This window comes from Cornus florida, unplaced genomic scaffold (assembly GCF_030987335.1).
Source record: "Cornus florida cultivar Cherokee Brave unplaced genomic scaffold, ASM3098733v1 CherokeeBrave_3.0.0_Hap2_Chr09, whole genome shotgun sequence".
Lineage (NCBI taxonomy): Eukaryota > Viridiplantae > Streptophyta > Magnoliopsida > Cornales > Cornaceae > Cornus > Cornus florida.
In genome coordinates, this window is record NW_026775579.1 from 54,153,526 (window position 1) to 54,160,096 (window position 6,571).

Genomic DNA, 6,571 nt, shown 5'->3' on the forward strand with positions numbered 1-6,571 from the left:
AACTCGGGATCAGGGAGGAGATCTAGAGTATCCTCCTCACATCAATGACCTCATTGCTCGGGCTACAGAAGCTGGGGTAACAGTTGCATTTCGGAATCAGCCTCAGGTACAGCCGGCACCGTTACCAGCACAGGTTGTTTAGATTGATACTTAGGAGAAAGCCAAGAGTTCTTTCACAAATGGGAGCCCACTTGAGTTCACAGGCTCCACCGATGCGAGAGCAGCTCATCAGTGAAAACAGGACATCGAGCGACATATTCGCTTGGTTCAGTGAAATAATTATGACTGATGATAGTTTTAAAGTGACAAAGTCACCATTAGAATAGTTACAACTACTCCAATTTAAACAATTTGACATACTCGTATATTCAACAAGAAAAATAACACTTCAAGTCATCAATTATAATAATTGTTTTAGACAAATACACTCCAAAGTGGAGACATTTATTAAAGAGTCATGTTTCTTATTCTTAAAAGTCACCATTGCAATGGTTACAACCATTGATTGGCTCATTGATTGATTAAGTGAGACCACATTGATTGGCTCGCTGGCTGATGGATTCAATATGCTGTGGAGTCTCATTCAAACCAAGGCCTTGATAGCTATTAGACACCAGAGACTAATTTTAGTCACCATGTCTAGTCGTTTTCAAGCTCTCAATTTGAATCGGACTTTTAATATACGTCCTATATCATGACGCCAATATCACGTGGACATCATTATAAAACGAAAATGATAAGATAAATAGAGAAATGTATGACTTGTAAGATAGGCTGTGAAATGGTTACAACCATTGAACAATTTCTCACACTTCATATATCCATAATGCAATTCTAAATTGTCAACACAAAACTTAGGTGAGACCACATTGATTGGCTCGCTGGCTGATAGATTCAGTATGCTGCGGAGTCTCATTCAAACCAAGGCCTTGATAGCTGTTAGACACCACAAACTAACTTTAGTCACCATGTCTAATCGTTTTCAAGCTCTCAATTTGAATCAGACTTTTAACATACGTCCTAAAGACGGCAATGTGTCACTCATGACGCCAATATCACGTGGACATCATTATAAAACAAAAATGATAAGATAATGAGCGAAATGTATGACATCTAAGGTAGGCTGTGAAGTAGGTGACGTCAGACACTTACACTCGTCAGACATTCCTCAAAGAAGTGTTCCACATTTCATATACGTACTCATTAGTAAAAATAATTTTTTATTATTTTGAACACTTTTTCGTCACTTTCGGACATTTCGCCAATACTTCACACTTAGGTCGACACTTCCAAACATTTCTAACACATGCCAATTTGATAATTTTGAAAATAATATGAACATATTCTAAAGTATTCAACTTAATTCTCTTTAAGAAAAATTGACATTATACAAATATGATCACAAACGAAATATTAATGATATTTGTTAATTTAAAATCAAATACATTTATGACAAAGTAATTCGTTTATTCAACACGTTTAACTAAACGAGTCATTTTTAATACGAACACGACACGTTTATATGAAACGTTTAGTAAAACGGTTAATTGAGTAATGAATAGGTTGACAAGTCAAACATAATCACGCCACGTTTAATTACTGTGTCAATTTGGGTCGATATGGCATGAATAAGATTAAACCAAACCCAAACTTGATTATCCCGTATTATGTTCAATTCGTATTAGCGTGTCTTGTCAAATATTGCCAATTAAAAATTTTGAGTTCACATCACATACTTGTCTTGTTGGTACATGACGCATTAATGAAGTCCTTGCCGTTGAACCCCAGGTAAACCCTTCTTTCTCGTCCACACATGGTCATGGATGCATGTTCTCTCTGCACGAGTATGTTGTGTGTATATTAACACATCTACCTTCAACAGCTAATTATAATTTACATACAACTCTAAGCAGCTAAAGCCAATATGTGTGCTCCATTTTTATTCACTGTCATTTCTTTGCTCCTATCTACTCCATTTTCATCTTCAACCCCTCTTAGAATAACCAAAGGCTCATCCCTCTTTGTGGAAAAACCAAGCAACGTTTTAATTTCAGCTAACCGCTTTTTTTCCTCGGGTTTTTATCCGGTGGGCAATAATGCATATTGCTTTGCAATATGGTACCGTCAATCGTTGGATGATGGGAGTTACACGGTGGTTTAGATGGCAAATCGAGACCGACCAGTTAACGGAAGACGCTCAAAGCTCTCCCTGCTTAAAAACTGTTAATATTATCTTGACAGATGCTGATTTTCATGTCGTTTGGGCCACCGAAACCACTTGGGCTTCTTCGGTGCAGTTGGAACTTTGTGACACTGGTAATCTTGTTCTCCATACTTTGGAGGGCAAAATTCTTTGGCAAAGCTTTGATTCACCAACAGATACTATTCTTCCTCAACAACTGCTCACCAAAACGACAATACTTGTTTCATCAAGAAGCCGGAGCAATTACTCTTCGGGTTCCTACAAGCTCTATTTCGATGTTGATAATGTACTCCGCCTTCTATTTGATGGTCTTGAAACCTCCGGTGTCTATTGGCCTGATCCGTGGTTACGACCATGGGAAGCTGGAAGGTCCACCTACAATAACAGTAGAACTGCAATACTCGATTCCTCTGGCCATTTCAAGTCATCTGATGATTTGAAGTTCTCGGCTGCAGATTTGGGCGTCGGGCCTAAGAGAAGATTGACTGTTGATGTTGATGGCAATGTCAGATTGTATAGTCTAAATGAGAAGTTGAGAGCTTGGGTTGTTTCTTGGCAAGCCAAGGACAACCCATGCACCATCCATGGCATTTGTGGACCCAACAGTCTCTGCACTTATCATCCTACAGGTGATAGGAGATGCAATTGCATAGAGGGATACAAGATGAAAAATCACAAAGATTGGTCTTATGGTTGTGAACCAGATTTCACTCTCTCTTGCAACATTGATGAGGCTGCTTTCATCAAACATCCTCATGTTGAGTTCTATGGCTACGACATTGACTACTTACCAAATCAAACATTAGAGGGGTGTGAAGAGAAGTGTTTGAAGCTGCAATTGCAAAGGGTTTCAATTCAAATATGACACGATTAATGGTTACTCTCTTTGTTACCCCAAGACTATGTTGCTCAATGGGTATCTCTCGGTGGAATTTAAAGATCCCATGTACGTAAAATTGCCCAAATCTAATCTCTCCTCCTATGATAAGCCCCATCAAGAATTCCGGTTAGATTGCTCGCACGAAGTTACAGCACTCCTTGATAGAGCTTACAAGAAGCAGCAAGAAAATGGCACGGTGAAGTTCATGCTTTGGTTTGCCTGTGGATGTGGAGGAGCTGAGATTTTCGGTTTCTTGTTCGTACTGCTGTATGTCTTGTATAGAAACCGTCAAGGCTCTCGTGCAACTGAGAAAGGTTACCTTCAAGTAGCAACCCGATTCAGAAAATTCACATATGCTGAGCTTAAGAAGGCGACGCGTAATTTCAGCATAGAGATTGGGAGAGGAGGCAGTGGTATTGTATATAAAGGTATTTTGTCTGACAATAAAGTTGCAGCAATCAAGCGTCTCACGGAAGCTAATCAGGGCGAAGAGGAATTTCTAGCAGAAGTAAGCACCGTTGGGAGGCTTAATCACATGAACCTGACAGAGACATGGGGTTATTGTGTGGAGGGAAAACACAAACTTTTAGTGTATGAGTACATGGAGCAAGGTTCTTTAGCAGAAAACATAACTTCCAACACACTAGATTGGAAAAAGAGGTTCGAAATCGCGTTGGGAACTGCAAAAGGCCTAGCTTATTTACATGAAGAATGCTTGGAGTGGGTTTTACACTGTGATGTAAAGCCTCAAAACATACTCTTGGACTCGAATTACCAACCAAAAGTGGCGGATTTTGGGCTGTCGAAACTCTTCAACAGAGGTGGGATTGGAAATTCTATCTTCTCTAGGATAAGAGGAACAAGAGGTTACATGGCTCCTGAATGGGTTTTTAATCTTCCCATCATATCCAAAGTTGATGTGTATAGCTATGGTGTTGTCATGTTGGAGATGATAACCGGAAGAAGCCCGACGGGTGTTGTCCACACCAAGATGATAATGGGGGGATGGAGCAGAGAAGGTTGGTGACATGGGTGAGAGAGAAGATGCGTGAAACTACTACTGGAAAAAGATCATGGATTGAAGAAATCATAGACACTGCCATGGATGGTGAATATGACAAAAATAAGATGGAGCTTCTGGTTAGAGTGGCTTTTGCAATGTACTGAGGATAAAGATGCAAGGCCCACCATGAGTGAGGTCGTTGAAATGCTTTTGGGTCATGAAAATGATGGCTTTAAAGAGTAATGCTTGGGCCCTGCCTTATCAGGACAAGTATTGTCCTCCAAGCTGACATGCCCAATAAGAAGTTGCCACATCTTCGTTCCATTAAAAGATATAAAATATGAATTATACCCATTTAACTGACCCGTTTTGTAACTAGAGTGGACGCAATATGCAACAAATACGACAAGTACGACATCAATAAACACAACGACCTCAACATCTCCGGCGACGTTGCTTTTTCCCGTCTTTTTGCCGCCGTCGAGGCCGACCTCAATCAAGCCCTCCAGGTACCCCCTCCTCTCTCTCTCTCCAGACTCATATGCTCTAGAGCTAGAGTTCTTTTCTCTCTATATATATAATATGCAACTGTGTTTCTTTATGTGTGTAGAAATCGGACGCTGTGGCAACAGAGAAAAACAGGGTAACAGTTGTCGGCATTAATGCTGAGATACGTAGAACCAATGCTCGCTTGCTTGAGGAACTTCCCAAATTGCAAAGATTAGCGCTTAAAAAGGTCTTTTCCTAGTCTGTTATGTTTATATATATATATATATTAATTGTTCTGTTTTGTTCTTACTGTTTTCTGATACCTTACAATTGTTTGATTTATTTTTACATTGGTTTTGAAAAAAAAAAAAAAAAAAAAGCATTGATGAAATTGGGGACAATAGGAAAGTATACAAACCGGCCATGATAGTGAGTGATTGAAGATTCTGGCGGTGTGTTAGATTCCAGCGATAGGGTAAATCACGTTCCTCTCCGCCGGGCAATTGGGTAAACTGGCGGTATGTGTCGATGAGTAAATCACGTTCCTCTCCGCCGGGCTCCAGGAATTGTAGAATGCCGTTCTGCCTTCCAACAGGTTCCAGTTATTCCGGCAAGTTTGAGGGCGTAGTGGAGAGATTTCATCGCCGGGACGAGGTGGGCGATGAGGTTCTTGTCTGCGGTGGCCATGATTTCGTTGCCGACGGCGATTCAGTTGATTTTGGTTTTGGGGTAGAAAAGGGAGATCGCGGTGGAGAGGACAGCGAAGAGTCAGTAAGAACAGATCCGGCGGCGACGATCCGGCGGAAACAAGAAGGATGACAGATAGATGATAGCAGAGAGCCGGCGAGACAGATCCGGCAATTGGAGATGGCGGCTGTGAGACAGATCCGACGGCGGCGAGACTGATCTGTGATGAAGAAAAGGAAACACACATGGAAGGAGAGAGAAACAAGGAGAGAGAAACAAAACGGGTCAGTAAAATGGGTATAACCCATGTTTTATTTTTTTTTAATGGAATGGAGATGTGGCAAATTTTTGTTGGGCCAAGTCAGCTTGGAGGACAATTCTTGTCCTAATAAGGCTGGACCCAAGCATCACTCGCTTTTAAAAGTCCTTGTATCATAGATATATATTCCATATGACAATTTGAAATTTGAGTACCATAGTAATGACTTTTGCGTCATCAATAGTGATGGACTTCTAAAAGAATCGGTACGTGTCAGTATGTATTTGGCTCATGAATGTGATGTTACTATTATGTCTTAATTATTTGTAATTCAATCTGCTATAACTTTTGCTACAATATCGGTAGTTTGTGCATTTGTGGTTACAGATTTTTACTTTTCCTCCTTTAATTTTTTATTTTTATTTTTTATTTTTTATTAACTCAGGGTAAGCACAAACCAGGCTCCTCAACAATCGGATTAATTTCTGAGAATTTCGAAGGGTGCTTTCTCACTCGAGTCAGATAAGTTACTGCATGAACAGTGAAGGCTAGCCACAAATAACACTCAACAGAAGCTCAAAACCTACTCATTGAACTTACAAAACACCAAAGTCTAGCAAGTATCGGAACTGAATTTCCTCCTTAAATTTGTTATTATATCATTCATATATATATATATACATACACTATTCTAAAAGTCTTAGGAATTTCTTAACAATTTTGATTTTTTTTTTCACATAAAAAATTTAATTAATCTAAAATAATTCATACCAAACATGAACATTAATTCCAAAAAAAATAGCATGTCCCACATATAAATATATACATGCATATTCAATTAGTGAAAAAATTTTCTTCTTCCTTAAATAGAAAGCTGTTCAAATTTTTATTTATCTCTTTTTAATAGCAATTTATTTTAGTTAATCATTATCTATATACTGTTCTAAAAGTGTAAGGAATTTTTTAACAATTTTGATTTTTTTTTCACATAAAAAATTTCATTAATCTATAATATTTCATACCACACATGAACATTAATTCCAAAAAAAA

The 6,571-nt window shown here is 38.9% G+C and overlaps 1 pseudogene; it reads left to right on the forward strand.

Annotated features, from left to right (window-relative positions):
* The first annotated feature begins 1,863 nt into the window (after positions 1 to 1,863).
* LOC132273969 (putative receptor protein kinase ZmPK1) lies at positions 1,864 to 5,738 on the forward strand (annotated as a pseudogene).
* The last annotated feature ends 833 nt before the right edge of the window (positions 5,739 to 6,571 follow it).